This window comes from Rattus norvegicus, chromosome 2 (genome assembly GCF_036323735.1).
Source record: "Rattus norvegicus strain BN/NHsdMcwi chromosome 2, GRCr8, whole genome shotgun sequence".
In the NCBI taxonomy this organism is placed as follows: Eukaryota; Metazoa; Chordata; class Mammalia; order Rodentia; family Muridae; genus Rattus; species Rattus norvegicus.
In genome coordinates, this window is record NC_086020.1 from 67,375,372 (window position 1) to 67,400,393 (window position 25,022).

At 37.7% G+C, this 25,022-nt stretch overlaps 1 long non-coding RNA gene and 1 pseudogene across 5 annotated transcripts in view; one reads left to right on the top strand and one right to left on the bottom strand.

The window, feature by feature from the left end:
* Positions 1-25,022, top strand: part of LOC102552232 (uncharacterized) — a 212,956-nt gene that overhangs the window by 41,701 nt on the left and 146,233 nt on the right. Inside the window, exon 2 of one of the 5 annotated variants that reach the window (XR_010064138.1) lies at positions 12-3,314. The exons of the other annotated variants lie outside the window; for them this stretch is intronic. This is a non-coding gene — a long non-coding RNA (uncharacterized LOC102552232). Of the gene's footprint in view, positions 1-11; positions 3,315-25,022 lie in introns of those variants that run through there. 5 annotated transcript variants of the gene reach the window in all.
* On the bottom strand, positions 22,455-24,096 carry Knop1-ps1 (lysine-rich nucleolar protein 1, pseudogene 1; annotated as a pseudogene).

Here is a 25,022-nt window from a genome sequence, read left to right on the forward strand (position 1 = left end):
TTTCTGAATAGGATACTGAAAGCACAAGAATTATGACCAACAATTAATACACAGTGCTTCACAAAGCTGAAAGGATTCTGTTTGGCAGAGAGCACCATCATTCAAGGATTGTGGCAGCCTAGAGAATGGGGAATGTCTTGGCCAATTATGCATCTGACAGTCTGTATATAAAATATGTAACACTGAATATCAAGAATACATTACCCAAAGTAAAAATGTATGTGTAGACCTTTGTAAAAACTTCTCAAAAGAAGAAACACAAGCCCTTCTGGAATGCATCTGTGCCATGGCGGATTGGCAAGTCTGCCCCTCTAAACACACCACAGTTTACCAGACTTCTAGGTGATCTGCTGTAGCCAGGGCAACAGGTAGGAAAACACCCTAAATAACCACAACACTTGTGATCTCCAAGGGGCCCAAAAGATGCTGGACCACTCCAGTCCATGAGAACTCAATCTCCCTTCAGGTCTGGACCTCTTCAATGGCTGATCAGCATATCTGCCCCTCTCAACAGTTCAGAGTCTACAGATCTCCTAGGAGATCTCTTGCAGCCAGGAACACAGGTCTCTCAGGGGATTTTCTGCAATCAAGGACACAGGAGGCAGATTCCAGATGGAGAAGCCCAGGCCACTTAATATCAGAGATGAGCAGATGGCAAAAAGCAAGCTCAATAACATGAGCAAGATAAGACAAGATACTTCAGCACCATCAGATCTTAGTTCTTCCACAACAGTACGCCTTGGATATCCCAGCACACCTAAAAAACATGATTGTGACCTAAAATATAATCTCATGTAGAAGACAGAGACATTTAAGGAGGATATAAGTAACTCACTGGTAGAAGTATAGGAAAACACAGTCAAACAGGCAGAATCCATTAAAGAGGAAACAAATCCTCCAAAGAAACACAGGAAAACAGTGTCAAACAGGTGAAGAATTTGAACAAAGAAGTACAATACCTAAAAATGGAAGTAGAAACCATAAAGAAATCACAAATGGAGGTAACCCTAGAAATGGAAAACCTAGGAAAGGGGTCAGGAGCTGCAGATGCAAACATCAAAAACAAATATAAGAGATAGAAGAGAGAATCTCAGGATTAGAAGATACCTTAGAAGATATTGAAGAAATAGTCAAAGAAAATACAAAACATATAAAAAAAACACCTAACCCAAAACATCCAGGAAATCCAGGACACAATGAAAGCAACAAACCTGAAGTTAATAGGAATAGAGAAAAAGTGAAGATTCCCAGCTCAAAGGACCAGATAATGACTTCAATAAAATCATAGAGGAGAACTTCCCCAACCTAAAGAAAGAAGTGGCCATAAATGTATAAGAAGCCCATAGAACAACAAATAGATTGGACCAGGAAAGAAAATCCCCTTGTAAATAATAATCAATATACTAAAATCACAGAACAAGAAAGAATACTAAAACCTGTAAGGAAATGGCCAAGTATACACAAAATTGAAAATGCCAAGAAGTGCATGGTAAAAGGGGCCTGATATAGCTGTCTCTTGAGAGGCTCTGCCAGAGGCAGACAAATACAGAGGCAGATGTTTGCAGCCAGGAATTGAACTGAGAACAGGGTCCCTAATTAAGGAGTTAGAGAAAGGACTGAAGGAGCTGACAGGGTTTGAAACCCCATAAAAGAAAAACAATGTCAACCAATCAGAACCCCAAAGCTCCCAAGAACTAAACCACTATCCCAAAAAAACACCAGGATGGCCCTGTCGGACATCAGTGGGAAGAGAGGCAGTTGTTCCTGTCAAGGCTCGAAGCCCCATTGTAGGGGAATGTCAGGGTTGGGAGGTAGGAGTGAGTAGGTGGATGGGTGGGGAAGCACCCTCATAGAAACAGGAGGAGATATAGGGTTTCTGGAGGTAAAACTGGGAAAGGGGATAACATTTGAAGTTTACATTCAAAATACCCAAAAAATGTCAGAGAGAGAGAGAGAGACAGAGAGAGAGACACAGAGAGAGAGAGAGACAGAGAGAGAGACAGAGAGAGAGACAGAGAGAGACAGACAGACAGACAGAGAGAGAGAGAGACAGAGAGAGAGAGAGAACACAAACACAAACATTTTTCCAGGCTAGTAAACTATGCAAAACTCTGAATCATCATGGACAGAGAAAACAAAATATTCCAGGACAAGATCAAACTTAAATAATATTTATCTACCATCCAGCCCTACAGAGGATTCTAGATGGAAAATTCCAACACAAGAAGGGGGGTACCAAAACAAGGTACCAAAGGGGGGTAAAAACAAGAAATTAATCATCTCAACAATAACAAAAGGAAAGAGTCACATATACATAATGCCACCTACAACAACAAACATTACAGAAACTAACATTCATTTGCATTTAATATCTCTCAGTATCAATGGAATCAATTCCCCAATAAAGAGTAATAAGGTAATGGACTGGATATGCAAGAAGGACCCAGCCTTTTGCTGCAGGCAGGAAACTTCCTTGACAAAGGCAGACTCCACATCAGAGTAAAACGTTGGAAAAAATTCTTCCACACAAGTTGTTCCAAGAAACAAGCAGAAGTTGCCATTTTAATATCCAATAATGCAGACTTTCAACTAAAAGTTATCATATTCATTAAAGGTAAATCTACCAAGAGAAATATCAATTTTGAATATCTATGCCCCAAATGCAAGGGAAACATCATTCATAAAGTAAATGTTACTAAAGCTCGAAGCATACCTTGAACCCCACACAATAATAACGGGATGATTCAACACCATCTCACTAATAGACAAATCATTGAAACAGAAAATAAACAAAGACACAATGAGTTAGTAGAAACTCTGACCCAAATGGATTTAGCAGATATTTACAGAACATTACATCCTGAAACAAAAGAATATACCTTTGTCTCAGCACCTCATGGTGTATTCTCCAAAATTGGCCATATGACCAGTCACAGAACAAGCTTGAACAGATACATGAAGATTGAAATAAACCTCTGCATTGTGTTCAGAAAGCACACATACTCGAGAAAATTGAACAATTCTCTAATCAATAATAACTTAGTCAGGGAAGAGATACAGAAAGAAATAAAAGACTTTCTAGAATACAATGAGAATAAAGACACAACATACCCAAACTAATGGGACAAAATGAAAGGATTGCTAAGAGGAAAATTCATAATATTAACTGCCCTCATAATTGGAGGGATCTTACACTAGCAACCCAACAGCACACCTGAGATTTCTAGAAGGAGAAAAAGCACACTCAACCACAAGGAGAAGAGGGCAAGAAATAATCAAGCTAGGTGCAGAAATCAACCAATTAGAAATAAAGAGAATGACACAAAATATCAACAAAACCAAACACTGGTTCTTTGAGGAAATCAATAAGATTGCTAAACCACTAGCCAAACTAACTAAAGGACACAGAGTTAGTATATTAGCAGAATCGGAAATGAAAACGAAGACATAACAACTGGTAATAAACAAGTATGGTTAGATACAAGGGATATATATTTTATAATGATCTCTAATGCTAGTGTAGTTTTAAAATTGAGAGATATATTAACTATACTGGGGGATGGTGATTCACACTTGAGGTCTTGAGAGAGACTATGGAGGTCTGCTATAAAGAGATTCTTAAAGATGAAAACAGAAAATAATGTTTAAGTGATACTTTCTGTAAGATTGTTTTGAACACAAGATTAAAATTGCAATTAATGTAAGGAATATATTTTAGAATTTAATTATTTTTGTTTCCTTTGCAGAATATATCATATATAATTAAACAATTCAAAAATCTATAATATAATTTATTGACTTCTTGTTTTTATTAGTTACAGAAATTGTTATATCTCATTATGTATACATTTATATAAGTTCATAATATTTACTCTATCACTTGCAATTTTTCCTCATGCAAATTGTTCTTATCTCATACAAAGATTTAATCTTTTCTTAAGTTGTATATTAAATATCTATAGCACCTGAAACACAACTCCGTTTAGATTCATAATGTGCACAATTGTGTAATGTATAGCTAACATAAAAATGAAATTAATTTCAAGAAAAATCATTTAATGATAATGTGGGATGCAAATATTTTTCCACGTGTGGGAATTACACCTTACTACATTACACCAAAGAAAAATGAGCAAAACATTTTTCTTTTGAGGATAATTTATAATGTCAAGTCATGTAGAAAAGTAATGAGATTAATAATAGAAAGTATAGATTTATTCATCGTCTAGATGATAAATCATTGCAAGTCATTAGAATCATTTATTTCTGATACAGTGAAACCATGTGATGCCTGAGAGAATGGATGATACTATTTAGAACAGTCCATGTCTAGTTGATGAGTTAAAATGAAATAAGAGTTGTTAGCAGTGTTCTTAAATTGTTTAACATTAATAGGAGTCTGACAACTTTGAGTGGAATGTAAATCATGTAAGGAATGAATGCTTCATTTAAAGATCCCAGTGTGATACATTCTAGGAGAGCTAGTTCTCTTAAAATTCCTGACACAGATTGATCAAGTACCGGCATAAAGCATATCATTTGCCTTAGCAAGATAAAATAAAATAACAAAAATATATGAAGTTAATTTCTAATGGTGAAAGCGGTTTGCAAGTATAAACTGTACAGTAGTTTAACTCATTCGTTTGTTTTTGAGGCAAGTTCGCATTCTGTCATCTTGACAGTCATAGAACTCACTATGTTAATGATGCTGGCCCTGACCTAAAAGAGATCTGTCAGCTGAGTGCTGGAAATATGTATCCTAGATCAACTCTAGGTTTAAAATTCATCTAATCCACAGGCTCGAAACTCAAAAGCTACAAGGGTATTAATGTTATTTTTTTCCTCTATCTGTATTCTTGATGAATTATTTTTTTAACTGTTTAAGGTTGTGAATTACTGAAAGTTTTGCAGAGAATTTTAACATATATAAACTGTGTACATTTATTTCTTCATATTCATTTTCACACATTCATTCAAAGCTAATTAAAATGTGGATAATATAAGCACCAAGAAAAAACTTTTTCATTTAATTTTGTTGTTGTTTAGTAAATGTGTAATGCATTGCACATAATAAGCAAAGAATACTATTTTTCCTTTGATTATTCTTTCATTTTTTTGTAGTGAGGATTACACTTTAGGACTCACCCTTATAAGTCACATACTTAACAACTAAGCCATATTTTCAGTAAATTAAAACTTCTTTCTTAATTTATTGATCAAAGCTGAGTGAATTTTCAGATATAAGCAGAAAGACACTGACAAAGGCAGTTCAATTTCTTTTTTTTTTTTTTTTTTGTTCTTTTTTTCGGAGCTGGGGACTGAACCCAGGGCCTTGCGCTTCCTAGGCAAGTGCTCTACCACTGAGCTAAATCCCCAACCCAGGCAGTTCAATTTCTGACTCTTAATTACACTACAGAACAATAGTATGTACTGACTAGCATGGTTGTGCTATTAAGAAAGACACATAGCAAACTGAGGATGCTGAATGTAAACACATAGATACCAATTTTTCATCGAAGAATAAAAAAATGCATAAGAGAACAAATATATGAAGATTCTTATAAACACACTGTGCTTGGCAAGCTAGATAGAAAAATGAATAGAAAAATGAAATTATATTCATATCTCTAACATTGAACAAAGACTTAGATCATGAGATCCAATAATTTAACTGCCGGAGAACAAGCAGGGATTGGCATAGGCAAGTACTTTCAGAATAATCCTCTACTAATACAGGAATAGCCTAAAGAACAGACAAATAGAATTAAGTGAAATTTCTCAATCCCCCAGTGTAAGGGAATATCATGGCGTGGAGGCAGAAAGGGGTGGGTGGATCAGTGGAGGAAAACCCTCATAGAAAAAGGGGGAAGGGAGGGGATAGGGGGCTTATGGACTTGAAACCCAGAAAGGGGATATCATTTGAAATGTAAATAAAATTATCCAATTCAAAAAATAAAATATATAGCAAAAATAATAGGAATTAAAACAATGCCAGTGAGGAGAATGGACACAGAATGTGACAGATTCTCTGCTAATTGGGTATTAGACAATACTTACTATATACTGATATTATATAAAATAAAGCTTAAAAAAATACAACATTGAGTCATTAAAAAGGCTAATGTATTGCAGAGACTATTCTCACATAAAGAAGCACAGGTTTTGCCTCTAAATATTTTAAAGTGAGAAGATAACATTATTTGTCAAAGAAATATGAATTTAAAGTACTTTGGGAGCCCTTCTTTTCCAGCTCTAGTGGTGAGCATGAAGATTTAAGCATATGGTTAATCCCTTCCACCTAGAAAACTTGTTTACACAGGGTCCTGATGAATTCTCAGAATTTATTTGACTACTGAGAGACTTCTGTAGTGAGTTATATCTACCTGCTTCCCTTTACTTTCTTTGTGCTGATTTTTAAAAATTAGAAAATTGCAAAAGATTGTGAGGTGAACCTACAGCCAGTAGGGAAAAGACACAATTACCACCTATCCTCCCCTCTAAGAAAGCCATGTGACTCTTGACCTTGGATGTTTTCTCTGTGGCTTTTGTCAGTCCTCCAACTCTCTGACCAAATGGAAATTTATTCATTATAAAGAAACTCATTGCAGTGAGGGCTGTCTTTCCTACCTGGAATTTAATTTTGTGTCATACATAATGGAATATTTTACATTTGACAAGAAAAGTGAAATTATAATTTCTGCAGACAAAAAAAATTGTACACAAAAGAAAAATAATTACTTTCGACAAAAGAAGCCATGCTCAGAAGATAAATATACCATCGTCATTCTTCTAAACTTGCGTACGTACGTATGTATGTATGTATGTATGTATGTATGTATGTATGTATGTATGTATGTAAGCGTGCATGCATGCATGCATGTATTTGAAGTATGGGATCCCTAATACTCCCTATTAAAATATAAATGTTAATATCAGATTTTCATTTTTTGGAGACCTGCCATATAAAGTGATAATGCTATCTGAGGTGTTTCTATCTACTTCTCGTTCATGGTAGAGACATTGCAATCTACCCTTAAAGGTGCTAGGAAAGATGAGTTATCTCTTAAGGAGGTAATGCATTTTTCCTCACCAGAAGCCTCTTAGTTCAGAATCACAATGCTGCTTCCAACTACATCACTTGGCATCCTCCAGTATGAAGCATGCCAACTTTTCTGAGATAAGACTAGGAACTTTATATATTTCTTTTCTGCACCCACTTTTCAGGTGCTAGCCAAAGAGTAAGCATATTTTCCACAGTAGTCTCCGTTTGCATAGTTTCTCTAAAGCCAGCATATCTCTCTCTTTACCATGTAGTTGTTTGTCAATCTTCACCACAGCGGCCATATTTTCTCTCTTCGTTATTTTCCTTTCCTGGAACCTACTTTGGAATAGAGTTTTCTTGCTTTTTTTTTTCCTTCTTAAACTGTAAGACACCTGTTTCAAAATTTTCTTTTGAATCCTTTTCTTCTTATTTTATTAATGAGATTAAGAACTCTCCAAAAGGTAACCTCAATTTATCCTGTAAGTACTACAGTATCAAAATACAGCCAGATAAAATTCTCAATGAAGTAGAGATCTGCAGCATCTAAAGAAGAAAAGGGAAAAGTTTAAACCAATACAGAAGACATTCTGTATATTTTTAGTTTAACTTGAGAAAATGTTATTAAGTTTTGCAAAGGAACACTTCATCTACTATCTTTTAATAAATGTGCACTGTAATAGAGGAGAATATATCCTAATAAATGATAAAACAGTCTTTATTATTATTTTTTTTTATTTTCTTTTTTTTTGGAATTGGGGACCTAACCCAAGGCCTTGTGCTTGCTAGGCAAGCGCTGTACCACTGAGCTAAATCCCCAACCCAGTTTTTATTATTTTTATGAAAATTTGTTGTATACAAGTTAAATACATAAACACAGCTATTATTTCACTATGTATGAAAGATTATATTTATACTTATTTAATGATGGATAAAATAGTAATTTTGTCCCAAGTTAATTATGTACTATGTGTCAGTGTTATTTTTAAATTGATTTACTAACTCAACAATCATATGCAAAGAACATAATTTCATAGAACTTTAAGACACTTAATTCTTATAAATACTAATGCATTGTGATGAATAATAATGATAACATAATAAAAGTCTTTTGTCTTTGATTTTAAAACTTGCCATAGGGAGTGTGGTAAGAATAAGGTATTCTTATGATATTTGCATAAATATATTATTCTTATCCATCTCTTTCCTTTATTGTCTCACCCAGGTCTCCTGCCCCCATTTGTTGGTCTACACCTCCCTGAGAATAACACATGTTATGCGTCCATGGTACATATACTATATTTCTACTACCTTCTCTTTATACTTTTCTAGACACCCTGCTACTTTCAGTATTTTTCATTTTCATATACATTCATTAGACTGTTGCTCACCACACCATTATAGCATGGTATGAACAAAAGCATCTTTGACTTCAACAGATCATCTATTTCTGCTTGCAAGTGGGCATCAGAAGCAGCTCTGTGAACTCTGACATCTCCTTAAACATGGAGGGATGCAAAAGGACTCAGTGCACCTCACCCACATTTCCAGATGTTTTTCTCAGCCATTTGTGCCCAATTCTGCATTAACTGCACCTGGCCTTGCTCTCATGGAGTGTTGTGTGAACACTATGCTCCCATGTAGGGCACCATCTGCTGTGTGTAATTTTTTTTTTATTAACTTGAGTATTTCTTACATACATTTCGAGTGTTATTCCCTTTCCTGGTTTCCGGGCAAACATCCCCCTAATCCCTCCTCCTCCCCTCCTTTATGGGTGTTCCCCTCCCCATCCTCCCTCCATTGCCGCCCTCCCCCCAACAATCACGTTCACTGGGGGTTCAGTCTTAGCAGGACCCAGGGCTTCCCCTTCCACTGGTGCTCTTACTAGGATATTCATTGCTACCTATGAGGTCAGAGTCCAGGGTCAGTCCATGTATAGTCTTTAGGTAGTGGCTTAGTCCCTGGAAGCTCTGGTTGCTTGGCATTGTTGTTCATATGGGGTCTTGAGCCCCTTCGAGCTCTTCCAGTTCTTTCTCTGATTCCTTCAACGGGGGTCCTATTCTCAGTTCAGTGGTTTGCTGCTGGCATTCGCCTCTGTATTTGCTGTATTCTGGCTGTGTATCTCAGGAGCGATCTACATCCGGCTCCTGTCGGTCTGCACTTCTTTGCTTCATCCATCTTGTCTAATTGGGTGGCTGTATATGTATGGGCCACATGTGGGGCAGGCTATGAATGGGTGTTCCTTCTGTGTCTGTTTTAATCTTTGCCTCTCTATTCCCTGCCAAGGGTATTCTTGTTCCCCTTTTAAAGAAGGAGTGAAGCATTCACATTTTGATCATCCGTGTGTAATTTTTAAAACATGCTATCTCCTTCCTTGGTGTCACACTCTGGACTTAACTCTGATATCAGTCACCAGCAACATCCATCTTACTCAGCCCCGATGCTAGCTTTGCCAGACTGCCCCAGTCTCAGTCAGTTCTGCCAAGCCTCCTGGTCTAATGCTTTTCTCATGAATGTCTTAAGCTGTGATTGCTCTCCCTGAGTCAGCAACCCCACAGTTAGCTCTGCCAAGCAACCAATGTGCCTGGCTGTGCTTTTTCTCCTGCCCACGTTAGTTGCCAAACACACACACACACACACACACACACACACACACACACACACACACACACAAACAAACAAACCAGGCATCCTTAATTTTAAACTAGCTAGATAAAACTCAATGGCTGAGCGAAAAATATCCTACCCCATCCTCCTTAGTCTCCATTGCCTATGGAGGCTATAAACTATTGGTGCCCCGATACCTACATGACTGCTGTTTCCTTTGCTTCACCACCTCTCTCCACCTCCTCTCTTCCTCCTGCATCCCAGAAGTCCCACCTTTTTACCTTTGCCCAGAGATTGACTTCTGACTCATTTATTGATACAATCAAGAACCAATTAGGAAATCAAAGTCTTTCCCTACAGACACATTTATTTCCTTCTACAATGTTAAAATTTATTGAAAAGCAGTAAACTCACAAGGTTCTGGTTTCACTACATCAATTTGTTAGATAATATTACCTATCTCGTTAACTTGGTCTAGATGAATGAAGCTTTTCTATTCTAATCTAAACGATTAATATTATTTTTCCTATCACATGACACGTAGTATGAAATGCATTTCTCTTACATTCTTCATACACATGCACACACACACACACTCTCCCCCCTCTCTCTTACACACGCACACACACACACACACACATGCACACACACACAAACAGAGAGAGAGAGAGATTACAGAATAATATAAGTTAAAGAGGCTATAGTAATATTTAAGAGGTTTAAGAAGTAAAATGATAAATCTTTATCCATAAGATCATAAAAGACCACTGATTGATAGAGAGTTACTACTCTAGCCACCAGAGTAAGAGTTTGAGAAAAATCTTCAGAGAATAGCTGGAAGGTTAAAAACTGATTCAGGGTCTAAGAACAAGAAACAAGCCCAGTTGCACATACATATGGGTGACAGAGCAATTAGGTTGGTTAGATCATGTGAAAAGTGAGAGGCCCAGTAGAGTTGAACCTCTAGGGTCAGTAGGGAGGTTCTCAACTTCTTTGTCCCTAACCCAGACACCAAGTTTCAGATGAGATTATTATTTGGAACAATGTCATCACACGTCAGCTTTTCATCAGTTTATGGGATCCTGGAGATGCAATTTTTAAGGAGAGGGCATTAGTTGATTATGTCTCTCAACATAAGAAATTCTCACTAGATATGCCTTAACTCCAAGACTTTGTCCACATCTTCTGATCAATGTTTTATCTTATCATACTAGTATTTTAATGAAAATATGGCTAATAACATCCCATAATCTCAATTACTGAAAAGGTCAGAAGAGTAAAAATATTTTGTACTAACCTGTTAATATATATCTTAAGACACACACACACACACACACACACACACGCACGCACACACACATACATACACACACATACACATGCACACATGTACATGAACACGCACACAAATGTATGTTGAGTACTGCTCAGACATACTAGCACAACTTTCATTGAGAATACCACACTTAGGTGTGTCTCTTTCTTTTTTGGGGCATCCATCTTTCTATTAATCCTTGAATTCAAAAATGCTAAAATATGATTCATCCTAGTTCATAATGGAGCCAGCCCTTAATTAAAATCATGAATCCTGACTTTGGGACTGGAAAGATGGTGAAATTAATACTGGCACTTACTGTCCTTCCAGAGGACAGGGGTTTTATTAACAGCATCCATTTCAGACTGTACATGACTCATAAATTCCTGTAAACTTAGTTCCGTAAGGCCTATCACACTTTTCTGGACACTCTTGAGACCCAGGCAAAAGTAACATATATGCAATTATGTTTAACAACGATGATGATGATGATGGCGGCAGTGGTGGTGATGATGATGATAGCAGTGGTGCAGGTGATGATGAGGATGATCCGTAGGAGGGGGAAGCAGGAGGACAGAACAAAAAAGAAATGGCAGAAGAAAAAGATGATGAAGAGAAGGAGAATGATGAGATGGGAGAAGAGGAAAAGGGAGGGGGAGCTTGAATGATTAATCTTGGAGTCCTCTAGACAAACTTTTCTAAAATAAAAATTCCCAAGATCCTGTTGTTGCCCAGTGTCCACTCTCAACTTCTTTAACTTTACCATTATCTCTTGCCTCCTCCTCTGGATCCTGTTGTTGTTTAAATGTTGTCATGTCTTTTTTAGTAATGCTGCTTGCAGTTTTAGTTAAAGCATATAACAATTCAGCTTTTTCATTATGTAGTTCTGATACCACACATATTCCCCAACACACAATATGCATTATCAAAATATCCATTTAGGGCAATAGGTATTACATAAACTTGTAAATATGTGCATTTATATTAAGGTATAGATTGCAACTAATAGAAAGCATTTAGACAAGACAAGGTACTGTGTAATCACATAAGATTTATTGTTATCTCAGCTTCCTGAAGTTTTCTTCTAAGATACCACGTTTTAAATCTGGGGGCTATATTGGAACCCTTTAAGTACACTGCCCATACACTAAAACTGTACATGGTATTTGCACTGTAGCATACCTAAGTATTCCGAGAGACATTTACCAAGAGTAAAGAAAGCACTGACACTACTACAAAATTTGTATTTTTTATTTGATATTTTATATATTTACATTTCAAATGTTATCCCATTTTCCACTTTCTCATTCCCCCTTTCCTCCCCCTGTTTATGAAAATGTTCTCACTCCCACCCACCCATTACCATCTCAACACTCTGGCATTCCCCTGCACTGGGGAAACAAACTTTCACAGAACCAAAGGTTCTCCTCCTATTGATGTCAGACAATGCCATTCTCTGCTTTATATGCTGCTGGAGCCTTGAAGATTTTCAATGTATCCAGATCAAAAGCTTCTGTGAATATGCTATTGAGCTTAATCTTAATACTTAATTTTTATTGGACATTTTTTATTTACATTTCAAATGTTATTCCCTTTCCTGGTTTCCCAGAAATAAGCCCCCTATCAAATACCCCTCACTTCTTCTCTAAGGGTGTTCCCCTCCCCAACCAACACCCATTCGGCCCACCTCTTCCAACATTCCCCTACCCTGGGGGGGTTCCAGACTTGCAGAATCAAGGGCTTCTCCATCCATTGGAGCCAAACAAAGCCATCCTCTGCTACATATGCAGATAAAGCGAAGGGTCCATGTATAGTCTTTGGATAGTGGTTTAGTCCCTGGGAGCTCTGATTGGTAGACAGTGTTGTTCTTATGGGCTTGCAAGCCCCTTGAGCTCTTGCAATCCTTTCTCTAATTCTTCCAAAGGGGACTCTGTTCTCAGTTCAATGGTTTGCTGCTAGCATTTACCTCTATATTTGACATGCTCTGTCTGTGCCTCTCAGGAGACAATTATATCAGGCTCCTGTCAGCATGCACTTCTTAGCTCTGTCAATATTATCTAATTTTGGTGGATCTATCTATCTATCTATCTATCTATCTATCTATCTATCTATCTATCTATCTATCTATTATATATAATAATATATGTATTATATATAAATATATGTATATGTATATATACTCTCTATACTCATGAGGGGTAGGCTCTGAATGGCCATTACTTCAGTCTGCTCCATTCTCTGTTTCCATATCTGCACCCATGGATATTTTTGTTCCCCCTTTTAAGAAAGACTGAAGCATCTGCATTTTGGTCTTCCTTCTTCTTGAGCTTCCTGGAATCTGTGGATTGAATCTTTGGTAATTCTAGCTTTTGGGCTAATATCCACTTATCATTGAGTATATACCATGTGTGCTTTTCTGTGATTGGTTTACCTCACTCAGGATGACATTTTCTAGTTCAATTCATTTGCATATAAATTTAATGAAGTCATTATTTCTGGTAGCTGAGTAGTACTCCATTATATAGATGTACCATATTTTCTGTATTCTTTCCTTTAATGGAGGGAATCTGGGTTCTTTCCAGCTTCTGGCTATTATAAATAAGGCTGCTATGAAGTTATGTCTTTGTTGTATGTTGGAGCATCTTTTGGATACATGCCCAGAAAAAGTGTAGCTAGGTCCTCAGATAGTGCAATGTCCAATTTTTGAGGAACCTCCAGATTGATTTACGGAATGGTTCTACCACTACCCAAAGACTATACATGAACTGACCCTGGGCTGAAACTGCACAGTTAGCAATGAATAGCCTAGTTAGTGGAAGGGGAAGCCCTTGGTCCTGCCAAGGCTGGATTCCCAGTGAACGGGATTGTTGGGGGGAGGACAGTAATGGGGGAGGATGGGGAGGACAACACCCATATAGAAGGGGAGGCGGTAGGGGTTAGGGGAATGTTGGCCTGGAAACAGGGTAAGGGAATAATATTTAAACTGTAAATAAGAAGTACCCAATTTAATAAAAATGGGGAAAAAAAAAGAATGGATCGATTTGCATTCTTCTACATGCTGACCTCTCGTTGAACCAGCATCACTTGTTGAAAATGCTATATTTTCTCCACTGGATGATTTTAGCTCCTTTGTAAAAGAACAAGTGACCAAAGGTGTGTGTGTTCATTTCTGTATCTTCAATTCTATTCCATTGATCTACCTGTCAGTTGCTGTACAAATATCATACAGTTTTTATCAATATTGCTCTGTAATACAGCTTGAGGTCAGGGTTGGTGATTGCCTCAGAAGTTCTTTTATTGTTGAGAATAGTCTTCACTATCCTGGGTTTTTTGCTATTCCAAATGTATTTGCAAATTTCCCTTTTTAACTCTAGGAAGAATTGAGTTGAATTTTGATGGAGATTGCATTGAAACTGTTTCTTGCTTTTGGCAACACCATCATTTTTACTATATTAATCCTGCTTAGGCATTAACATAGGAGATCTTTTCATCTCTTGAGATCTTCAATTTCTTTCTTCAGAGACTTGAAGTTTTGTCATACAGGTCTTTCACTTGCTTGCCATTTCTCTAATTTCTTTCTTTGCCTGTCTATACTTTGAGTAGAGGAAGGCTACTGATTTGTTTGAGTTAATTTTATACCCAGCCACTTTACTGAAATTGTTTGTCCTGTTTTTTAGTTCTTTGGTGGAACTTTTGGGGTCAGTTGAGTATACCATCTTATCATCTGCAAATGGTGATATTTTGACTATTTCCTTTCCAATTTGTATCCCTTTAACATCCTTTTGTTATCTGAGTAGAGAGAGAGTAAACAGCCTTGTCTAGTTCCTGATTTTACTGAAATTGTTTCAAATTTCTCTCCATTTAGTTTAATGTTGGCTATGGGTTTGCTGTATATTGCTTTTACTATGTTATGTTTGGGCCTTGAATTCCTGATCTTTCCAAGACTTTTAACATTAAGGGGTGCTGAATTTTGTCAAATGCTTTCTCAGCAACTAATGAAATGATTATGTGGTTATTTTCTTTGAGTTTGTTTACATAGTGGATTACATTGTTGGATATTTGTATATTGAACCATCCCTGATTCCGTGGGTGAAGGAAGTCTACTTGATCAAATTGGATAATCATTTTGATGTGCTCTTGGATTTGGTTTGCAGGAACTTTATTATTCCTATTATGACTCCTCTATTATTCCCTTATTTATTTATTGTTTTTGAGTCGATATTCATAACGGAAATTAGTCTGAAGTTCTCTTTGTTGGGTCTTTGTGTGGTTCATGTATAAGCATAATTGTGTCTTCATAGAAGAAATTGGGTAGTGCCCTTTCTGTTTCTATTTTGTGGAATATTTTGGACAGTATTGGTATTCTATGAAGATCTCATAGAATTCTGCATTAAATCCATCTGGTCCTGGGCTCTTCTCTGTTGGAAGACTTTTTATACCTGCTCTATTACTTTAGGAGTTATGGGGTTGTTAAGATGGTTTTTCTGATCCTGATTTAACTTTGGTACCTGTTATTTGTCTAGAAAATTGTCCATTTCCTCCAGATATTCCAATTTTGTTGAATATATATTTTTGTAGTAGGAGCTGATGATTTTTTTAATTTCCTCAAATTGTGTTGTTTTATCTCCCTTTTCATTTCTGATTTTGTTAATTTGGATACACTCTGTGTGCCCGCTGGTTAGTTTGACTAAGCGATTATCTATCTTGTTGACTTTGTCAAAGAATCAGCAATCAGCTCCTGATTTTGTTGATTCTTTCTACAGTCCTTTTTTTGTTTATATTTGGTTGATTTCAGCTCTGAGTTTGATTGTTTCCTTGTTTCCTGCTTTCTACTCCTCTTGGGTATATTTGCCTTTTTTTTTGTTTTGTTTTAGAGCTATTATATACTCTCAAGCTGCTAATGTATACACTCTTCTAGAGGCACACAGAGCTATGAGTTTTGTTCTCAGCACCTCTTTCATTGTGTACCATAAGTTTGGGTATGTTGTGCCTTCATTTTTATTAGATTTGAAAAAGTCTTTAATCTGTTTCTTTATTTCTTCCTTTACCAAGTTATCATTGATTAGAACGTTGGTCAACTTCCATGTATATATGGACTTTCTGTTGTTTTTGATATTATTGAGGACCAGCCTTAGATCTTGGTGGCTGATAGGATGCATGGGATCATTTCAATCTTCTTATATCTGTTGAGACCTGTTTTGTAACCAATTATATGTTCAATTTTGGAAAACGTACTAGGTGCTAAGAAGAATACCTAAGAAGAATATTCTTATAATTCAGAGTGAAATGTTCTGTAAATATCTGTTAAGTCCATTTGGTTGCTAACTTCTGTTAGTTTCTCTATGTATCTATTTAATTTCTGTTTCCATTATGTGTCCATTAATGAGAGTGGAGTGTTGAAAACTCCTATTATTATTGTGTGAGGTGCAAAGTGTGTTTTGAGCTTTATTAAGGTTTCTTTTATGAATGTAGGTGCCCTTGTATTTGGAGCATAGATATTTAGGATTGAGAGTTCTTCTTGGTTGATTTTTTCCTTTGATGAATATGATGTGTCATTCCTTATCTTTTTTGATAACTTTTGGTTGAGAGACAATTTTATTTGATATTATAATGACTACTCCAGCCTTTTCCCTCAGACCATTTTCTTGGAAATTGGTTTTCTACCCTTTTATTCTTGGATAGTATCTGCCTTTGTCTCAGATGTGTGTTTCCTGTATGCAGCCAAATTCTGGGTCCTATTTATATACCCATCCTCCTAGTCTATATCTTTTTTATTGGGGAATTGATTCCAGTGATGTTAAAAGATATTAAAGAATGGTGATTGTTTTTTCCTGTTATTTTTGTTGATAGAGATGGAATTATGTTTGTGCTTTTCTCTTCTTTTGGTTTCATTGCAAACAGATTACTTTCTTGCTTTTTCTAGGCTGTAGTTTCCTTCCCTGTGTTAGACTTTTCCTTCTATTATCCTTTGTGGGGCTGGATTTCTAGAAATATATTTATTAAATTTGGTTTTGTCATGGAATATCTTGGTTTCTCCATCTATGTTAATTGAGAATTTTGCTGGATACAGTAACTTAGGCTGACATTTGTGTTCTCTTAGGGTCTATATGACATCTTTCCAGAATCTTCTGACTTTTATAGTCTTTGGTGAGCTGGCTGGTGTATATCTGATAAGTCTGCCTTTATAGGCTTTTTGACCTTTTAACCTTACTGCTTTTAATATTCTTTCTTTGTTTGTGCATTTGGTGTTTGGGCTATTATGTGATGAAAAGAATTTCTTTTCTGGTCCAATTTATTTGGAATTCTGAAGGCTTCTTGTATGTTTATGTCTCTTTCTTTACATTAGGGAAGTTTTCTTCTATAACTTTATTGAAGGTATTTACTGGCCCTTTAAGGTGGGAGTCTTCACTCTCTTCTACACCTATTATCCTTAGGATTGATTTTCTCATTGTGTACTGGATTTCCTAGATGTTTTGGGTTCAGAGTTTTTTTTTTTTTTGTTTTTGTTTTTGTTTTTGTTTTTGTTTTGTTTTATTTTGTTTTGTTTTTGTTTTTTTTTGTTTTGTTTTTGTTTTACATTGTCTTTGACAGTTGTTTTGATGTTTTCTATAGTATCCTCTGCCCCGGACATTCTTTCTTTTATCTCTTGTAGTCTGTTAGTGATGCCTGTGATATGAATCCCAATCTCTTTCCTAGGTTTTCTATCTCCAGGGTTGTCTCCTTTTGTGCTTTCTTTATTGTTTCTATTTCCAATTTTAAATCCTGGATGGTTTTGTTCAATTCCTTCACCTATTTTGTTGTGTTTTCCTGTAATTCTTTAAGGAATTTTTGGTTCCTCTTTAAGGGCTTCTACTTTACTTGTGTTGTCATGTTTTTCTTTAGGGGAGTTATGTCCTTCTTACAGTACTCTATTATCATACGATATGATTTTAAATTAAAATCTTGCTTTTCCAGTGTGTTTTGGATATCCAGTATTTGCTCTCATAGGAGAACTGGGATCTGATGTTGACACGTAATCTTGGTTTCTGTTGCTTAGTTTCCTGTGCTTGCCTCTCATCATCAGGTTGTCTCTGGTGTTACCTTGTCTTGCTGTCTCTGACCTTCCTGTAGGACTGTGTGTCAGCACACCTGTAGACCTATTATTTTCAGTCGGATCTAGGAATAGAGAACTCCTCCTGGATTTGTGTTACCTGAAGCCTCTAGCTGGGTTGCGTGGTGCAGAAGAGTTGGTCTCACCTCTGCTCTCACGCCTGTTGACTGACTTTAGGCTCTGGGAGCAGGGAGAAACCGGAAGTGTCCTCCCATGACTTTTCCTAGGTCCCCGTGCCCAGAGGGTACAGAAGGCACTTGGCCTTTTCCTCTTGGGTCAGGAATGTGGACAGAAAGTAGTTGTCTCCTCTGATTTCTCAGGAGTGTCTGCACTTCTGAGGGTTCAGCTCTCTCTCTTCCATAGGTTTTGGGTGCATGGAGCTGTGAGACTTGTGTAATTCAGTTCTGGATGCAAGCAGGAACCAGCAGGTCCCTGCTGCTGAATGCTCCTATATTCCTGTATCCAGACGCCACTATGTAGGCTCCTCTTGGGTCAGGAATGAGAGCAGAATGTGAACAGAAGTAGTTGTCTTCCCTGAGCTCTCAGGATTGTCCCCTCTCTCCCACAAGGGATTTGTGTGCAGGGAACTGTGGGACTGGTTCAGTTCAGTTCTAGGAACAGCCAGAAAACAGAAATGTCCTGTCCCAGAAGATTTTGTGTGTCCTGAAGCTACCAGGTGGGTCGCTTTGAGCACATAAGTTGGTCTTACCTCTGCTCTCAGGTGTGTAGGTATTCCTGGAGAACGTCTTTTAGCTCTAGGCACAGACAGAAACCTGAAGGGTCCTGCCTCTGACTCCTGACTGCTCCTAAGTCCCTGTGTCCCAGGAGCAAAGAGGGCACTAGATGGGTTCCTCTTGGGTCCGGAATGTGGGCAGAAAGTAATTGTCTCCTCTGAGTTCTCAGGATTGTCTACACTTCTACCCCATGGGATTTGGGTGCGGGGAGCTGTGGGTCTGGTTGAGTTCAGTCTACTTAATATTTTTAAACATTAGAAATATAAACTTTTGAAAATAGTGTGAAGAAAATTCTTTTCCTTCCAAATGTTATTTAGGAGTTGATAATGTCCATCATTTTATAATTTAAAAGTTAAGTCAGCCAAAATATCAAATAAATCACCAATCCATTAAGTTTACATAAATCTGGCTTTACTTGTCAGATGAAGCAATAAGAAGAGATCCTTATACAAACTCTAGAAATGCAAAGCCTGGGCTTAGCCCAGAGTGCTTTGTCTGTTTGCTTGTTTGTTTGTTTGTTTTTTCTCTGTTCTAACTATCCTTAGGCCTAAACCTGGAGGCTCTGGCTTCCAATCTAATAATTTAAACTGACTGATTTAATTCAACTTCTCTCAGCTTTTGCTAGAATAGCCCTACTCGGTTACATACTGTTTCTGGCAATATGACCTAATCTCACTTATTCTCATTCTCTGGCTTATCTGTTTGCACCTGTTCTCTCTGTAACCTGTCTCTGTAAAACTGTCTCAGTAAAACTGCCAGACATTCACAACACCACACCTTTTTCTTTCTTTCACTGCTCTTAAGTAACCAATCTTTCCTGTATTGTTCTCACTGATTTGGCTATATTCTATTTCTGACTCATTCTGTCAAATCTTTCTCTGATTTATCACTTTGCCTGTGCCTCAATTATAAGTTACTTTCAAATATGGTTGCTTTCTTTTACAACCTAACCTTACCTTCATGGTTAGGAGTTAATGATGTATACTAAAAGCATGTCTGAATTCCAGCCAGATCATACTATAATCTAGGACATGGCTCCATTCCAGTTGGATCATACTTACTTAGAAGATATATGGAAATGACCCCTTGAAAGAGAAGCCATGCTGTTGGATTAAAATTCCCCTAAAAGTTTGAAATCTCAATCTTCTTTGGCTTTATACCATTGGTTGTAATGGAAGACATTACAGACGTCACTTGGGGAACTTTTAATGATTGTATCTCCAGGTCTCAATGCTACAGCTTGATGTGGACATCATGTTTATTGGATCTTCTTAAAGGTCTTCTTAAAGATGTCAGTTTACAAATAAAGTTTTAAATTTATATTCTGTACCAAATGCATATTCTATTAGTACTCAAGTTCTTCTTGACCAAGGCTGACTAATAAAAAAATTATTTTCAATGCAATTGCTATAGTCATTGATGTATGCATGCTTGGCTCTATATGCAGTTAGAATATAAAGTGTGGATTGCAAGGGAATACAATAGTCTAGTGGCAATATTCTACACTCATGTTAGAAGTGAAGAAGACAATGTAGAAAAGTTTTTCTATTTGTTTTACCGTAACTTATAGAATTATGATGTCACACTGCAATACCAAAATGACTATTTTCTTACTAATAGTTCTTGGTTCAATGAGAGTTTTATACATAGTACAAAACACAGATTAAAACATGTTTAATTCCAGAAGAATGGAATACGTGTGTGTGTGTGTGTGTGTGTGTGTGTGTGTGTGTGTGTGTGTGTGTGTGTCTTTACTAGTTTAAGACCAGGATTACTGTTATACATACATTTGGGGCCAATCTGAAGACAGTACCCTCCAGCCCAAGGAATTGAATGAAATTTCTTAAAATCCAAAACAAAAATGAATAGATGAAGCTAAGTATATGGCTCAGTTAGTGGAATGCTTGCCTGGCAGACACAAGACCCCATATAAAACAGACCCCATATAAAACAGTGCCATGATACAGACCTATAATCCTAGTAGTTAGGAGGTAGATACAGGAGGATTGAGATCTGTTCGAGGTCCCCTAGTCTCTGATACATGAGCCCTAGTCTCAAAAACAAAAACCAGGTATATTAAAAATGCCTTTCCTCTTGCTGTGAACAAACATGCCAGAACCCAGAATGTACTATGATGCTGTTCAGATACTCCCAAGTGGCCTTTATTTCCCAAAACTTCCCACAAAAAATATCTTATGTCACTATGGTGCTAATTCTTTGAGAAAAAACTGATAAATTCACAAATAATCCTTTGTAAGTCATTCTCTTGCCTCAAGGCTGCCCATGTTGAACAGAATTAGCACTTTACATTGACCTAGAGAATTGTCAGTGCTTCTGTGTTAACCTCTGCTTAGCCTTCCATTAGAGGTCCGTACACCACAGGGCTCCTGAATTAATCTGCTGACTGGCCAGTCTCAGAATCCTGCCTCCACAAACAGCATCGACTCCCACTGGGAAGGACATGTGAAGAGACTTTTAGGAAATGAAAAACAGGATGCCTCTTGTTGCAAGACTTCCTGGTTCTTGTTGCTTTAACAAATTACAAGCAAAGTGACTTCCTGTGGCCTTCCTGTCTGCCAGCTGTTGGTTACAATTCACTGGTTTCTCTGGGCTAGGTCAAGGTATTGCCATGACTAAGTTCTTTTGTGGGCATTCGGTGGAAAGAAATGATCCATGGCTTCTGAAGGCTGTCTGTGTTCTTGGCTCGTGGCCTTTTCCTTCCCAAGTGGCTGAGGTGTCTTCCAAGCCTCTTCCACACAAAGTCTTCTGTTACTTACCAGTTAAGGAATTTTGTGAAGAACCTACTCAGGTTATCAAGGATCTTATTTCAAATTCATTTGATAGCCAGTGGTGGTTTGAAGCCATGGAGTAGTGATGCATAACTTTAATTCCAGCACTGCGAAGGTCATTCCTTCAGTTTCTGATCTAAACTTTGCTTCCATATCCCCTCCTTTGGATATTCCCCCCCCCCCTTTTAAGAAGGAGTGGCAGCATCCGCATTTTTGGTCATCCTTCTTCTTGCGCTTCCTGTAGTCTGTGGATTGCATCTTGGATAATTCGAGCTTTTAGGCTAATATTCACTTATCAATGAATGCATAACAAGTGTGTTTTTCTGTGATTGGGTTACCTCACTCAAGATGATATTTTCTAGTTCATTCCATTTACCTATGAATTTCATGAAGTCATTGTTTTTGATAGCTGAGTAATATTCCATTGTGTAGATGTACCACATTTTCTGTATCCATTCCTCTGTTGAAGGGCATCTGGGTTCATTTCAGCTTCTGGCTCTTATAAATAAGGCTGCTATGAACATAGTGGAGCATGTGTCTTTGTTGTATGTTGGAGCATCTTTTGGGCATATTCCCAGGCTGTTTTATTACTTTATACCTGAACTTGATAGAGCTGAGAATAGGACTTATTCGATAACTAGGTTTAAGTATATCAATGCAAGGAAAACACTTTAGTCAGGAACTTTCACGTGTCAACAACTGCTAGCTACTCTCAACAACTGCTAGCTACTATTAAAACACTGTCACCCAAGGAGATGGAATGTTTAACAGAAAATAGGCTTTAGCAATTCATACTGGTCCTCAATAATTATAGGTGAATATTTCAAGCCAACTGCAAAACTGATCAAGAAATGCAGCTTGAAGAACAGGACAATAAAATTTAATCTTGCTACTTGATAGCCTCGGAGGCATTCTGATCATTTTAGAGGACTTTCCAGGCCTCAGAGGTAAGGCCCAGGCCAGCCCCATGGCTGTACTTCCAGCCCATGGTCTGGTCATAGTCCTGCTGCAGACTGCTGGAGCATGTCTGAAGACTTCTTGTCCAGGGCCATGTTGGAAGTGATAGTCATGCTGGGAAGACAGTTGAATGATGGGGACAGATTCTTAAAGTCACCAATAAGTTTCAGGAATTTTAGCTTCTGTGCTTCATTTTCAAAGCTGGCACTTTACCACTGGCTAAACTGGGTTTCCATCTACTCTTTGGGTTCTGAAGCCTCTGTCTTGCCAGACTCACAATCGATCTCTTGTTGTAAGGCCTTCCATCTCACCTGATCTATGCAGGTCTCATCCATAGTGCCTTTTTCCCCAGTACCACCTCCAAGTCTGTGTCTGACTCAATGTTTTCCTCCAGCCAGGGGTCTTCCTTTACTTTTCTCTTTTCTCCTCTTCTTTTTCTTCATTTTCCCAGCCAGCCCTTCACCAACTGGCTGCTCCATCTTTTTCTTGGATTTTACTTTCTTCCTCCCAGGGTCTTCAAACTGTCTACCCAGATGAACCCCAATGTCTCTCTTCTGACTTACTTCTTACTCCCTTTCTTCAACCTGTTCTCCATGGAGATCCTGGAGTTGACCAGGAAGATGTCTCCTGTCTCCCTCCTGGTGAGTCGTCCTCCTCCTCCTCCTCCTCCTCCTCCTCCCCCTCCCCCTCCCCCTCCTCCTCCTCCTCCTCCTCCCCCTCCTCCTCCTCCTCCTCCTCCTCCTCCTCCTCCTCCTCCTCTTCTTCTTCTTCTTCTTCTTCTTCTTCTTCTTCTTCTTCTTCTTCTTCTTCTTCTTCTTCTTCCTCCTCCTCCTCCTCCTCTACTTCTTCTTCATGCTGTGATCTCTGGGGCTCCCCTGCTTCCTTTTGTGCCCCAAAGCCGCCTATGCCTCAGCCTCTGGCCTTTCTAAGTATGAGCACAGAGCACCCGCAGCCTCATGGATCCTAGTCCTGAGGAGGAAAAGTTTCCATGTCGGGAAGCTTCTTGTCCTTCCTGTGCTTTTTGGACTTCCTACCAGCTTTGCTTACCTCCTTGGCATGCTTGCCGTCTGGGTAGGTCTTCATCCTTGAGCCTTGTGAGGCAGCCTTGTGAGAACTTCTGCCTCTTCTTTTTCTTCTCTCTGTGAGGCCTTCTGCTGACTGCTCAAGGACCTGCCTTCTAGGGCTAGGTGACTTTATCTGTCTTGTCCACGTAGGTCCAGTCCCCAGGTACTCCTACAAGTGTGTTCTACATAATTTGTTTTTCTTCTTTCTCTTGCTCAGTGCCATCTCACGGACTTGCATCTCAGCAGTTAGAAGGGGATGTGACCCTTGGAGGAGAAACATCTATAAAATAATCATTACTGTTTAAGACTGAGTATTGAGTTTCTGGTTGGGACACATTTGCAACCACCCTCCTTTTCTTCTTTTTCTTCTTCTCTGGGAGTTGTGGGCCCAGGTCTGCTCTGAGTCTTGTTGTCCATTACTGGTCTAGGAGCAGGCCAAGCATCCACACTTAAGCCTACATTCTCCAATATGGAATCACTTATTATAGTATACTTTTGCATACATGTTATTAAGTATACATTAGTTTTATATCTGAAAAAGTAACAATTATTGGGAAAATTCAGATTCCAATTACTGTCTCCTAGAATACAGTAATTCTCAACTTTATAGATGCTGGCTATATAGAAGAAATTGCTAATAACTGTCAAATAATCTAGATATAGAAATCTATTACATAGAGCTGGGTGTTATGTGTAAAGTTTCTTCTCCTCTGTTAGTAGGCAGAGTAATTTTCAGCGTTATGAACATTAGCCAAAAGAAATGAAGTTTCTTATCAGGAACCAGATTGATTTCATCATTTTTAAAGACCCAAGTGGTGTCTTTAGAAATAAGTCTTTGCCATTGGGTTTTGAAAATAATTAATAACCTTGGCAATTGATTGATAGTGTAAAAAAATCAACACTGAGATCTACAAATGGACAATATAAAGAGAGCAAAAAACTTTAAAGCATTCAGTCTTCAATGGAACACCTTCATCTAGTTCCTCCACACAAGGATCTTGAATCCATGCAGAAGATAAGCCAAATGGTTGAAAGAACCAGGAATGATGGATAACTCTAAGGAGACACTGTAGTAAATAAACAACAGAACTAATACATACATGAATTAACAGAGATTTTGACACTATGCACAATATGTACATAGTGTAAAATGAGACAAAATTACAGCACTATATATGAAAATTGGATACAAAGTTCCACTCCTCACCAAAGAACTCACTGCAATACATACTGTGTAGCAAAGGAAAAAATTGCCTTTCTTTCAAGTCAATAATTTTATAAACAACACTCCAGGACAGATCTCATGTATACAATAATTGGAAAACAACAAAAAGACACTGTATTTTAAACAAATTGTCTTTCATCACCTGGAATACTTCCAGACAATAGAGGAACAATGATGATTCAGGTAACATACTAAAGGACCC